Source organism: Thalassophryne amazonica, chromosome 10 (assembly GCF_902500255.1).
Source record: "Thalassophryne amazonica chromosome 10, fThaAma1.1, whole genome shotgun sequence".
NCBI classification, from domain to species: domain Eukaryota; kingdom Metazoa; phylum Chordata; class Actinopteri; order Batrachoidiformes; family Batrachoididae; genus Thalassophryne; species Thalassophryne amazonica.
In genome coordinates, this window is record NC_047112.1 from 4,303,780 (window position 1) to 4,318,890 (window position 15,111).

General features: G+C 39.5%; 1 protein-coding gene across 1 annotated transcript in view; it reads left to right on the top strand.

Annotated features, from left to right (window-relative positions):
* LOC117519422 (tetraspanin-33-like) overlaps positions 1 to 15,111 on the top strand; it is a 32,234-nt gene that overhangs the window by 12,358 nt on the left and 4,765 nt on the right. The gene's annotated exons all lie outside the window — the stretch shown is intronic.

Sequence of the window (15,111 nt, forward strand, 5' to 3'; positions counted from 1 at the left end):
CTCTGTATACAAAAACAGATCTGATGTGTACAATTGTTGAAGAAATGACAATTATGAATGATGTCATAGAAATTGTAACAGTGGAACTTGTACATGAAACATCTAAGAATATTTTAGTTAGTTGTGTATACAGAGCACCAGATTCTTGTGTTGTGAAATTTACAGATAAAATAATTGAATTATTCCATCAAATTAAAAACAAAACGCTTTTTATGTGTGGGGACTTTAATATTAACATAGAAAGCTCCAGCTGCCAAAGATTAAGTGATTTTGTGAATACAATGTATAGTTTGGGGTTATTCCCCTTGATAACAAAACCAACCAGAATTACATCGCAAAGTGCAACGGTAATTGATAATATATTTACAAACAGAACAGATGAAATTATCAAGAATGGGATCTTCATGACAGATATTAGCGACCATTTACCAATTTTTTCAATATTTAAATATAAAAATAGGTACAACAAAAAAACTGATATAAACTTTAAAAGAGATAAGTCAGTAAAAGCCTTAGAGGCATTAAAATATGACCTTAAAAATCAAAACTGGGAAGAAGTTTATGTCAGTGATGTTAATGTAGCATATAACTCATTTATGAAAATATTGATGAAATCATACAATAAAAATTGTAAATTAATTGAAATTAGTAAGAAAAGAGTAAATAAACCATGGCTGACAAAGGGAATAAAAAATGCTTGTGCAAAGAAAAACTATTTATACAGGTGCTTTTTAAAATTGCAAACAAAGGAATCAGAACATAAATACAAAAAATATAAAAATAAACTATTAACAATAATTAGGAAACAAAAAAAGATTATTACAGTGAAAAACTAAATAAGAGTAAAGATAATATGAGGGTAACATGGGGAATTATAAAAAGTGTGATTGATGGTGATGGAACGAAAGAAACTATTCCAAATTACTTTAAGGAAAATAAAGAGATATATGATATAAAAGAAGTTGCAAATGGGTTTAATGATTATTTTTCAAATGTAGGGTCAAGTCTGGTGGGAAATAAACCAATAATAGAAGATAAATTATGTACATTGGTAAATACGGTCAATAGTATTTTCCTGGACAATGTGGAAAAAGATGAAATAAGAAATATTGTAAAAAACTGTGTAAGCAAAAGATCAACTGACCATGAAGATTTAGACATGATGACTGTAAAAAGTATAATAGAAATTGTTATTGAACCATTTACTTATATTTGTAATCTGTCTCTGTCAACTGGGGTTTTTCCAGATTAAATGAAAATTGCTAAGGTAGTCCCATTATATAAAAATGGAGACAAACATAATTTTTCTAATTACAGGCCAGTATCATTGCTTCCACAGTTTTCTAAAATTATGGAAAAAGTTTTTGTAACAAGATTGGATAAATTTATTGAGAAACATCATATTTTAAATAATGCTCAGTATGGATTCAGAACAAAACATTCGACAGCTATGGCAATTATGGAACTAATAGAGAAAATATCAACAACAATAGATAATAAGGATTATTTTGTAAGTATTTTTATTGACCTGAAAAAGGCTTTTGATGTTATAGACCACTCAAGATTGCTCCACAAGTTACAACAATATGGAATAAGAGGTGTTGCACATCAGTGGGTAAAAAGCTACTTAGAAAATAGAAAACAGTTTGTTCAGATAAATAATACCAAATCAGAATTGTGTAACATTATTTATGGAGTACCACAAGGATCGGTACTTGGACCCAAACTGTTTATTTTGTATATCAATGATTTTGTGAATGTATCCAATGTGCTTGGCAGCATTTTATTTGCTGATGATACAACGCTGTTTTACTCTGGATCAGATATACAGGAAGTAGCACAAGTGATAAATACAGAGTTGGAAAAAGTTAAACATTGGTTTGATATAAACAGATTGTCACTAAATATTAATAAGACAAATTTCATATTGTTTAATGATAGAGCGAAAGAAAATAATGTGTCATTACAAATAGATGGAATGGATATACAAAGGGTAAAAGAAATGAAATTTTTAGGAGTCATGATTGATGAAGATCTTACATGGAAGTCACACATAAATTACATAAAAGGAAAAATAGCGAAAGCCATTGCTGTTTTTCATAAAGTAAAATATTCATTAAATAGTTATGGTTTATTAACATTGTACAATTCATTGATTGTCCCATATTTAACTTACTGTGTAGAAATCTGGGGATCAACATATACAACCTATATACAACCTTTATTTATTTTGCAGAAAAGAGCTTTAAAAGTGATTAGTAACAGTGGTTTTAGAGATTCATCTAATCCATTGTTTATTAAGTATAGGGTACTTAAATTTCATGATTTAGTTGATTTGAAAATATTACAAACGATGTACCAAGTTAATAAAAATACTTTACCAACAAACATTCAAAATATGTTTGAAAAAAGAGTAAGTAGTTATAAATTGAAAGGAATAGAAGTCTTTAAAAAACCAAGATTTAGAACCAAAGTAAAGGAAAGGAGTATTGCAGTAAATGGTGTCAAATTATGGAACAATCTTAATAAAGAAATTAAAGAATTAAGGTCGCTTAAATTATTTAAAAAACATATTAAATTAGATGTATTAAGTAAGTATGAAACTATGAAGTAAGTCAGTGGGCTGCAAGAAAGTCAAAAAAAAAAAAAAAAGTAAACTGTTAATAATGTTTGGAGTGTCTTAAGTTTAAATGTAACCTGTCAGTGATGTAATCTATTAATTAATGGTCATAATTATGAAATGGGTCAGTGGTATGTGACAAGTTAAAGAAATGCAATCTGTTAAATAATGTTGACTATGATGCTGTATATTGAAAGATTGTATTGTTAAAAGGGGCAGAAATCATAAGACTTGTTCTTCTTTCTGCTCCTTTTCATTCTGGTATTGTGGTGCTTTTGTTTTTTGCTTTTCTGTTTTTCTTTTAAATGAATGAAATAAATATTAAAGAAAGAAAGAAAGAAAGAAAGAAAATAAGAACAACCCCAGGTTTCTTTTCAGCACTGTAGCCAGGCTGACAGAGTCAGAGCTCTATTGAGCCGAGTAACTTTAACTTTAACTAGTAATGACTTCATGACTTTCTTTGCTAATAAAATTTTAACTATTAGAGAAAAAATTACTCATAACCATCCCAAAGACGTATCGTTATCTTTGGCTGCTTTCAGTGATGCCGGTATTTGGTTAGACTCTTTCTCTCCGATTGTTCTGTCTGAATTATTTTCATTAGTTACTTCCTCCAAACCATCAACATGTCTATTAGACCCCATTCCTACCAGGCTGCTCAAGGAAGCCCTACCATTATTTAATGCTTCGATCTTAAATATGATCAATCTATCTTTATTAGTTGGCTATGTACCACAGGCTTTTAAGGTGGCAGTAATTAAACCATTACTTAAAAAGCCATCACTTGACCCAGCTATCTTAGCTAATTATAGGTCAATCTCCAACCTTCCTTTTCTCTCAAAAATTCTTGAAAGGGTAGTTGTAAAACAGCTAACTGATCATCTGCAGAGGAATGGTCTATTTGAAGAGTTTCAGTCAGGTTTTAGAATTCATCATAGTACAGAAACAGCATTAGTGAAGGTTACAAATGATCTTCTTATGGCCTCGGACAGTGGACTCATCTCTGTGCTTGTTCTGTTAGACCTCAGTGCTGCTTTTGATACTGTTGACCATAAAATTTTATTACAGAGATTAGAGCATGCCATAGGTATTAAAGGCACTGCGCTGCGGTTGTTTGAATCATATTTATCTAATAGATTACAATGTGTTCATGTAAATGGGGAATCTTCTTCACAGACTAAAGTTAATTATGGAGTTCCACAAGGTTCTGTGCTAGGACCAATTTTATTCACTTTATACATGCTTCCCTTAGGCAGTATTATTAGATGGCATTGCTTAAATTTTCATTGTTACGCAGATGATACCCAGCTTTATATATCCATGAAGCCAGAGGACACACACCAATTAGCTAAACTGCAGGATTGTCTTACAGACATAAAGACATGGATGACCTCTAATTTCCTGCTTTTAAACTCAGATAAAACTGAAGTTATTGTACTTGGCCCCACAAATCTTAGAAACATGGTGTCTAACCAGATCCTTACTCTGGATGGCATTACCTAGACCTCTAGTAATACTGTGAGAAATCTTGGAGTCATTTTTGATCAGGATATGTCATTCAATGCGCATATTAAACAAATATGTAGGACTGCTTTTTTGCATTTGCGCAATATCTCTAAAATTAGAAAGGTATTGTCTCAGAGTGATGCTGAAAAACTAATTCATGCATTTATTTCCTCTAGGCTGGACTATTGTAATTCATTATTATCAGGTTGTCCTAAAAGTTCCCTGAAAAGCCTTCAGTTAATTCAAAATGCTGCAGCTAGAGTACTGACAGGGACTAGAAGGAGAGAGCATATCTCACCCATATTGGCCTCTCTTCATTGGCTTCCTGTTAATTCTAGAATAGAATTTAAAATTCTTCTTCTTACTTATAAGGTTTTGAATAATCAGGTCCCTTCTTATCTTAGGGACCTCATAGTACCATATCACCCCAATAGAGCGCTTCGCTCTCAGACTGCAGGCTTACTTGTAGTTCCTAGTCTTTTTCCTGGTTCTCTCCCTCAGCCCCAACCAGTCCCAGCAGAAGACTGCCCCGCCCTGAGCCTGGTTCTGCTGGAGGTTTCTTCCTGTTAAAAGGGAATTTTTCCTTCCCACTGTCGCCAAGTGCTTGCTCACAGGGGGTTGTTTTGACCGTTGGGGTTTTTACATAATTATTGTATGGCCTTGTCTTACAATATAAAGCGTCTTGGTGCAACTGTTTGTTGTGATTTGGCGCTATATAAATAAAATTGATTTGATTTGATTTGATCTCACAGGAATATATCACAATTATCTGGTGTTGTGTTCAGTCTTATGTAGTTTATATTTTACACTACCAGATGGTGCTGCTAGAAAGGTTGGACTTAGGAAGAACTCGAGGCGGCGGAGAGGAAAAATGGAGGAAGAGATCCAAGATGGAGGGTTAGTAAAACTGCTACTGAATTGCTTATAAAATGTTCTGTGAGGTTTACCTAACGTTGAATGAAAGTGCTTAGTTGCAATTACAGCTTACTTCCTTTTTTATTCTTTTTTTTTTTTTTTTGAGGACCACAATTTAAATAAGCTTTCTTGTGTTATCCTCTGCAGTATTTTTATTTATACTTATGTAACTATATTGCAGAATCAAATCAAATCAAATTCTTTACTTGCGCCAATACGCACATCCGCAGGCGCGTACTAACACAGAATACCCAGAAACTGGCTAGAAGTTCGGCCAAAATGAGAGCGTCCACTTTTAGCTTGTCATAAGCTAAGCTAGTGGCGCTCCTGAGAGTGTGCAACTCTCCCTGCAGATGTCACATAACCACGCCTCACTGTGAAGTGTTACCCTAACAGCGGGCGTGAATGCGAACCCCGAAACAGACAGTAAGAACCCAGACAACGAGACCACTCGATCACACACACACACACACACACACACACATGCACACAAGATTCACACAGAAGGAAGAGGAAGACAGACGCAATCACCAGTCATGCTGCTGACAGCTGGGACACGCCCACATGCACTCACACAGAGTGACTAGTTCACAACACCTAACTGAACTAACAAAGAAATAAAAACTGGCAAGAACACAAAAATAAAATAATCAGAAAAACGAAACGCATTCTGAAAATACATGACAGCTTAAACAAGAGGCATGAAATAGGGAAAGAAGCAGAGTGGACAGCATACGTGAAACAAGAGGCCAGATGGGAAAAGCTGGACAAGCCAGAAGGTAGGTGAGAAACAGACCAGATAAAATATACACTAAGAAATAACAAAAAAACTTATTGAGAAAATAATCTGAGAAGCCATGGATACTAGAAATAACCCAAGGTCTATGATAACACAGAAAGCCCTAAATGTCAAACATGGAAGTGAAACAGACAGCAGACACAGAGAACAGGCGTGACACAGAAATTAATAAAAACCCCAGAACCAGCAGACATTGTGACAGAATGTCTAAAACCTGTCTGTCTGCAGTGTCTCTGACACAGGTTTCTAATGGATATTTTGCAGATTAATTTTGGTTCAAATATTTTCTTGGTAGAATAATGCAAGTGGTACAAGTGCATTAATAGCGGTACGAAATCAGACTTTCCAACCAAGATGACAGGGCAACTCCAGAGCTCAGTGTTATGGTCTGAGGACTGCGATGACCCCAAAACAGAATCAGAAAAGCCTTTATTCACCAAGTATCTACAAGAATACAAGGAATCTGACTCTGGTTTGAACTGTACTCTCTCTGTATGAGCATATATAAATATACAGTAAACACTGACTAAATAATTCACAGTAACAATGTGCAAATAAAATAAAATGTGCACTAAAAATGTGTGCAAAGGAGAAACACAAACAGACTGAAGTTGTACATGAGGTAGGTATATGAATTAATATACAAATAAGATTTATGAGTTCAATGGTATGAATATTTCATGAGGTGAAAGCTGGAACAAACCATTCAACTGAATTAAATATTCATTCCATTGAAAGAATGTAAAAACATTCATTATTTGTTTTATATAATGGCTAAAATAGATCCTTGTCAATTGATATTGTATTAATTTATAAACAGAAAAGGGACTTAAATTTTGGTGTTCCATTGTAGTCCAGTGATGCTGTGCACTGACTTAGGACTTCCATAAAAAAAAGAGACTTTGTGTAGTTCCTTAATCCAGCCAAAAATCACAGCGTTTCATGCGTCCAAGCGGCTTACAGCAGAGTGGATTGTGTGTGTGTGTGTGTGTGTGTGTGTGTGTGTGTGTGTGTGTGTGTGTGTGTGTGTGTGTGTGTGTGTGTGTGTGTGTGTGTGTGTGTGTGTGTGTGTGTGTAGGTTACAGGCAGCACCACTTAGCTCAATCAAATCATCATGTCGTTGTCCCCCACGCGTGCACGCACACACACGCAACCGGGTCGGTCGACTGTGTACGTCCTCAGTGCAGCGAAAAAAAAAATCACTTCAGAAATGAGTCCAGCTTTTCTTCTCTCTTCCTGCTAACAGCCCCCAGACAGCACAGTGGATTTGTTTTGTGTGTGCAAGCACACATGTTGTGTGCACGCGCATGTGTGGGGCGCACATGTGCGTGCGCGATCACGTGTGTGCATGAATGAGGACGTGCACGATCACGCGTACATGTGCACATACGACCACGTGTGTGTGCGTGCACGAAGACATGCGCGTGTGTGTGTGCTGAGTGCAATGGTACCAAACGTATGGAACCAAATTTGCACTCTAAATGGAACCACACCACACTCTAAATGCAATGCAACACAAATGGGATGGATTAATCCATGTCATGTGGCATACAAAGCACCAATCAAATGACAAGGATCTATTCAGCTGTTATATAATGACTTTTATATAACAGCAGAGTGGAGCCATTTGATTGGTGGCTTGTATGTCACGTGATATGGATTATTTGTACCATTTGCCATTCTGTTTCATTCAATCAATCAATCAATCAATCAATTTTTTTTTATATAGCGCCAAATCACAACAAACAGTTGCCCCAAGGCGCCTTATATTGTAAGGCAAGGCCATACAATAATTATGTAAAACCCCAACGGTCAAAACCACCCCCTGTGAGCAAGCACTTGGCGACAGTGGGAAGGAAAAACTCCCTTTTCACAGGAAGAAACCTCCAGCAGAACCAGGCTCAGGGAGGGGCAGTCTTCTGCTGGGACTGGTTGGGGCTGAGGGAGAGAACCAGGAAAAAGACATGCTGTGGAGGGCAGCAGAGATCAATCACTAATGATTAAATGCAGAGTGGTGCATACAGAGCAAAAAGAGAAAGAAACACTCAGTGCATCATGGGAACCCCCCAGCAGTCTAATTCACTGTGCAATAGTTCTTTTTAGCGTGCAATTTCAGTACTATATGAAATGTGCTATTGCATGCCCCAACCAACACGCATGCTCACACTACTACACTACTTAGCTAAACACCAGGTGGTACCGCCCAGTACTGCAAATTTCCTCCCTGCTCTCGGGTTCAAATTTCCTCTACCACCCGGCACGGATTTTCCAAAAAATGAACTGAAATGTTGCTGATAAATGTACCAGTTTCAAGCTTATAGTGTCATACTTTTGTTTTATTTTGCAAGCAAATAATTAAAGAAATAAGAAATGTATTTCTCATTTTCTTCATCTCTGCCGCAAACAGCAGCGATCAACAGTCAGCTACTTTCAGCGCTCACTGAAAGCAGATCAGAACAGAGATGCACAGCATCTCTCTCCACTCTGACATAAAGGAAAAAAATCCATTAAATCCATTAACAGTTGCCACAAGGTGCTTTATATTGTAAGGTAAAAGTCATACAATAATTACAGAAAAACCCCAACGGTCAAAACAACCCCCTGTGAGCAAGCATTTGGCGACAGTGGGAAGGAAAAACTCCCTTTTAACAGGAAGAAACCTCCAGCAGAACGAGGCTCAGGGAGGGGCAGTCTTCTGCTGGGACTGGTTGGGGCTGAGGGGAGAGAATCAGGAAAAAGACATGCTGTGGAGGGGAGCAGAGATCAATCACTAATGATTAAATGCAGAGTGGTGCATACAGAGCAAAAAGAGAAAGAAACACTCAGTGCATCATGGGAAACCCCGCAGCAGTCTAAGTCTATAGCAGCATAACTAAGGGATGGTTCAGGGTCACCTGATCCAGCCCTAACTACAAGCTTTAGCAAAAAGGAAAGTTTTAAGCCTAATCTTGAAAGTAGAGAGGGTGTCTGTCTCCCTGATCCGAATTGGGAGCTGGTTCTACAGGAGAGGAGCCTGAAAGCTGAAGGCTCTGCCTTCAGAATGGAAATGGCTGTGGTGAATACCTACTTTAAGAAAAGGGAGGAGCACAGGGTAACATATAAAAGTGGAGGAAAGTGCACACAGGTGGACTACATTCTTTATAGAAGGTGCAAGCTAAAAGAAATCAGAGACTGTAAGGTGGTGGCAGCAGAGAGTGTCATTACACAGCATAGGATGGTTGTTTGTAGGATGACTTTAGAGGTAAAGAAGAAGAAGAGAGTGAGAGTTCAACAAAGGATCAGATGGTGGAAGCTGAAGGAGGAAGACTGTTGTGTGAAATTTAGCGAGCAGGTGAGAGAAACACTGGTTGGAGGGGAAGCAATTTTGGACATCTGGAAAAGTACTGCAGATGTCGTGAGGGAGACAGCTAGGACAGTACTGGGTATGACATCTGGACAGTGGAAGGAAGACAAGGAGACTTGGTGGTGGAATGAAGAGGTCCAGGAAAGCATAAGGCGAAAGAGGTTGGTGAAAAAGTTATGGGATAGTCGGAATGATAAAGAAAGTACACAGGAGTACAAGGAGATGTGGCGTAAGGTGAAAAGAGAATTGGCAAAGTGAAGGAAAAGGCATATTGCGAGCTTTAGAATATGTTGAATAGTAAGGAAGGAGAAAAGGACTTGTACCGATTGACCAGACAAAGGGATAGAGCTGGAAAGGATGTGCAGCAGGTTAGGGTGGTAAAAGATGCACATGGTAATGTGCTGACAAGTGAGGAGTGTGTGCTGAGAAGGTGGAGGGAATATTTTGAAGAGCTGATGAATGAAAAAAATGAGCGAGAGAAAAGGCTGGATGATGTGGTGAGAGTAAATCAGGAAGTAAAAGAGATTAGCAAGGAATAAGTGAGGGCTGCTATGAAGAGGATGAAGAGTGGAAAGGCAGTTGGTCCAGATGACATTCCAGTGGAGGCATAGAAATGTCTAGGTAGATGGCAGTGGAGTTTCTAACCAGATTGCTTAATAAAATCTTGGAAAGTGAGAGGATGCCTGAGGAGTGGAGACGAAGTGTGCTGGTTCCTATTTTCAAGAACAAGGGTGATGTGCAGAGCTGCAGTAACTACAGAGGCATTAAGTTGATCAGACACACCATCAAGTTATGGGACAGAGTAGTAGAAGCTAGGCTTAGAAAACAGGTGAAGATCTGTGAGCAGCAATGTGGTTTCATGCCGAGAAAGAGCACTACAGATGCAATGTTTGCTTGTCCACAAACGCACATTGTGTGTTTGTGGACTTAGAAAAAGCTTATGATAGGGTGCCAAGAGAAGAGCTGTGGTATTGTATGAGGAAGTCTGGAGTGGCAGAGAAGTATGTTAGGGTAGTGCAGGACATGTACAAGAATAGTGTGACAGCGGTGAGATGCGCAGTCGGAATGACAGACTCATTCAAGGTGGAGGTGGGATTACAGCAAGGATCAGCTCTGAGTCCTTTCTTGTTTGGTGATGGACAGGTTGACGGATGAGATCAGACAGGAGTCTCCATGGACTATGATGTTTGCAGATGACATTGTGATCTGTAGTGACAGTAGAGAGCAAGCTGAGTCTAGTCTGGAGAGGTGGAGATATGCTTTGGAGAGAAGGGGAATGAAAGTCAGTAGGAGCAAGACTGAGTACATGTGTGTGAATGTGAGGGAGCCCAGTGGAATAGTGCAGTTACAAGGAGCAGAAGTGGTGAAAATAGATGGGTTTAAATATTTGGGGTCAACTTTTCAAAGTAATGGAGAGTGTGGTATGAGAGTGAGAGTGTGATTTGTGACCGAAGAATATATGCAAGAGTGAAGTGGAAAGTCTACAAGACAGTAGTGAGACCAGCTATGTTGGAGAGCTTAGAGACGGTGGCACTAACAAAAAGACAGGAGGCGAAGCTGAAGATGTTGAGATTCTCTTTGGGAGTGATGAGAATGGACAAGATTAGGAATGAACATATCAGAGGGACAGCTCAGGTGGGACAGTTTGGAGACAAAGTCAGAGAGGTGAGATTGAGATGGTTTGGACATGTGCAGAGGAGGGACCCAGGGTATATAGGGAGAAGGATGCTGAGGATGGAGCCACCAGGCAGGAGGAGAAGATGGAGGCCAAAGAGGAGGTTTATGGATGTACTTAGGGAGGACATGCAGGTGGTTGGTGTGACAGAGGAAGATACAGAGGACAGGGTGAGATGGAAACGATTGATCTGCTGTGGCGACCCCTAACGGGAACAGCCGAAAGACAAAGAAGAAGATATAAAACAAATAATGAATGTTTTTCATTCTTTCTGTTGTATGGCTGGGGGGCCTGGCTGCCTTTTTGTTTCTGTCTTTTGGTTTTCCTTCCAGGTGGCTTGCATTTGGGACTGAGTGGCTGTGTTGCTGAGGTTATCAGGACCTCACCCTGATCACCTGCGGCTCGTCAGGACTCACAGCTGTGGTGCATCTATATGGATTGGAACATGGTGGCATTTAAGACTGGAGTATACAGTGTGTATTTGCCAGAGACTCGACCTTGTGACCAGACGGGTGAGATCGTCGTCTCGGGAGCCATCTCATCATCAGTGGATGCAGAGAACGTCCAGGGTTTGATGCACGGTCTGTGAAAGAGGAGGGGGTGAGGTCTCACGCTCGTCAGCACACTTCCTGAGGTACGTTAGATTTTGTGACTAACGTTTATACAGTCAGTAAATGTGGTGTCCCTCACACCTTATTATATTGAGCTGTACGTTAGTCATGTATCAGCTTCCACTGCAGTGGAGTTTTGTGAACTGGATGTTCCATGCCTGCAGGTTGGGAAGCTGATTAGTAATTAAGCCAGGAACTGTTTGCTGTTTATGTACACCTTTGAGTGGTCTCTCTGTGTGTAGAGTGTGGACTCACATAATGGTTCCTTCTTTCACAGACTCGGTTTGTTGCGGCCACCTGGGGGGTGTCGGCGGGGTCCTTGGGTCCAAACGGCTTCTGGCTCCGGACCGTTAGCGCTGCTGGGAGCGCACCGTATCACCACCACGCCAGACCGCACACTCTTTTGTTGTTTTGTATCACTGTTATGTATTAAATTCAGTTAGCCTTTGTACCGTGCTCTGCTTATTTCATACTGGGTCCTTCAAACGCTGGTCGGTTCTCCGAGCTGCGTCCGACACATAACACTTTCAATGGAACAAATATTTCATTCCGTTTCACCTTGTTGAATGGTACATTCTATCTTTCACCTCATGAAATAGTTGTACCATTGAACTCATAATCATTCATTATTTGTATATTATGGCAGGTTAAGTTGTTCATCAGTGTGACGGCCTGTATAAAGAAACTGTTCCTGTGTCTTGCTGTTTTGATGTACAGAGCTTTGTAACATCTACCAGAGGGGAGGAGTTTAAACACTGTGTGTCCAGGGTGTGAGGGGTCTGCAGAGATGTTACCAGCTTGCTCTTTGGTCATGAACTGGTATAAGTCTTGGATGGAGGGCAGGCTGGCTCTCACCCTAACCCTAACCCTAACCTCAACCCCAAGTAAACAGGCAACCAGGACACAATACTGAGAGTACAAACCAAGTGCTTTAATGGTCCAAGTGAAAACAAAACAAGCATATGCCGGTATGTGCATACAAAAAAATATCCAACACAAAACACAAGGCAGAAAAATAACTGGGAGGTGTGATGGGGGACAATTAAACTAAAGACAGATGACAACCCGGTGCACGAATATCCAAAGGTGTACTTGCACACGTAGCAAATATAAAACAGATCATGAGATGAAACAACACTACACATGAGCAGACAAATGTAACATTAATCGCTGTCAGGATTTGGCCCATTCAGGGTCCTGGTCATATCTTCCTCATTTTGCCTCACTGCTGGTTTTGATTATTCTGTCTGTGGTTTCTGTTTATCTCTGTCTTGTGTCTTCTCATCTTGTTATGCTCTGTTTATGATTAGTTTTGTTTCATTTATTTTCTTTGTATCACCTGGTTGCCATGTATTTAGTTTTGTCTTTGTTCTTGTCCAATTTGTAGTTTTTTTTTTTTTGTATTGCTCATTGTTGTGCATTTGTGTTCTTTCACTCATGGTTCCTTTAGTTACTTAGGTCTCAGTTTAGTTTTATCACATTTAGTGTATTATGCTTTAGTCCCTGGTTTTGGTTACTGATTATCTTGTGTTTTCTCCTGGTTATGTTCCTTTGGTTGTGTATTTCATTCTCTGTCAATCATTTTTTCTAGTTAGTCATTAGTCTGCTTGCCACTTTATCAGTTATTGTATCACCTTTTATTCTGTAGTCATCTGTTCCGTTCATCACTAGATTGTTAGTATTACACGTATCTGTTTGTTTGATCATAGGTTGTATTTGTTACTCTTGTATGTCCATTTGGTGAGTTCTGCCTTAGTTAAGTCTCTGCCTTTTAGTTTCTGGGTCCTGTCACATGAGCACATCAGTTTGTGGTATTCAGTTCTTTTTGTCTCTGTTGGTTGTGGGTGTGTCTCTGGCACTGAATTGTTTTGTCTGTCACGCCAACCTGTCTTGTCTGGCCACTCCCCTTCTTGAACCTAACCCTAACCCTAACTCCCCTGGTGTTGAAGCTCTCACAGTCCCTCACTTCCCTGCTAGTTTGTTGATCGTGTGTCACATCCTCGCCTACTTTGTCACAGTCTGTTGCTTCGTTTTTGACTTTGCTTGTTTGACTCGCTCTCCGCCACGCCGTGAACCTGACCCCTGCTTGTGTACTGAACTACAAATCTGCTTCTCGCTTGTCTGTACTGCCGCACCGCTGACTGCCTTTTGTGTACCAGACCATTGCCTGTTTCTTGATAAAGCTCATTTTTACCTCCACACTTCAGCCTGTGAGTCTGCATAGTGTGTCCTAAATTCAAATTCAAATTTATTAATTTATATTGCGCCAATTCACGACAAAATCGTCTCAAGGCGCTTCACAACATAAAAAACAATTAAAAATTTAAAACACAATAAAAACAACCATAAAAGAAAGACAGAAGTAAAAGAATAGAAGATTAAAAACACATCATAACACTAATGATAAAACGGAAAATAAATGAGTCTTTAAACGTGATTTAAAGGTCTCCACAGTGTCCGACTGCCGAATGTGTGCCGGCAGATCGTTCCACAGAGCTGGGGCACGATAGGAAAAAGCTCTGTGACCGGCAGACTTTTTATTCACCCTGGGAACACACAGAAGTCCTGCACCCTGAGAACGCAGGGCCCGAGCTGGTACATAGGGGCTTATCAAGTCAGCCAGATAGGGAGGTGCAAGTCCATGAACAATTTTATAAACTAAAATCAGTACTTTAAAATCCGATCTTGCAGAAACAGGAAGCCAGTGCAGGGACGCCAAGATTGGCGTAATGTGGTCAAACTTTCTGCTCCGTGTCAAAAGTCTGGCAGCAGCATTCTGAACCAATTGAAGACCCCTGATCCTGGACTGCGGTAATCCAGAGAATAGAGCATTACAAGAGTCCAATCTAGAAGAGACAAACGCATGAATCAAAGTCTCAGCATCTGCCATAGACAGAATAGGACGAATCCTCGCTATATTTCGCAAATGGAAGAAGGCAGTCCTTGTAATGTCTCTAATGTGGAGATCAAAGGACAACGCAGGATCAAAAATTACTCCAAGGTTCCTCACTTTATCCGTATGATGTATAACACACGGACCTAAGCTAAATGCTAGCTGATCAAATTGATGCCGATATCTCGCTGGACCAAAAACCATAACTTCAGTCTTATCAGAATTTAAAAGTAGGAAGTTACTAGACATCCAACTTCTTACTGATGCAAGACAATCTTCCAAGGATTTTATGTGAGTAAGATTACCAGCAGTTATTGGCATATACAATTGAGTGTCATCAGCATAGCAATGAAAGGGAATCCCAAAACGCCGCAATATATTCCCGAGGGGTGCTACATAAAGAGAAAAAAGCAAGGGGCCCAAAACGGATCCCTGAGGAACCCCAAACTTCATGTCTCTACGATCGGAGGAGGTTCCATTACACAATACACAGTAGGAACGACTGGACAGGTACGACGTCAACCATGCAAGAGCAGTTCCAGTAATCCCAAAGTGATTCTCCAGCCTATTGAGTAGAATATGGTAATCCACAGTGTCAAATGCAGCACTAAGATCCAGCAGCACCAGGACCGTAGTGATATCCGAGTCCATTGCTCGCAAAAGGTCATTCACTACTTTAGTAAGTGCTGTCTCTGTGGAGTGAAATTTTCTAAAAGCAGACTGCAGTGGCTCAAAAAGATTATTCTCAG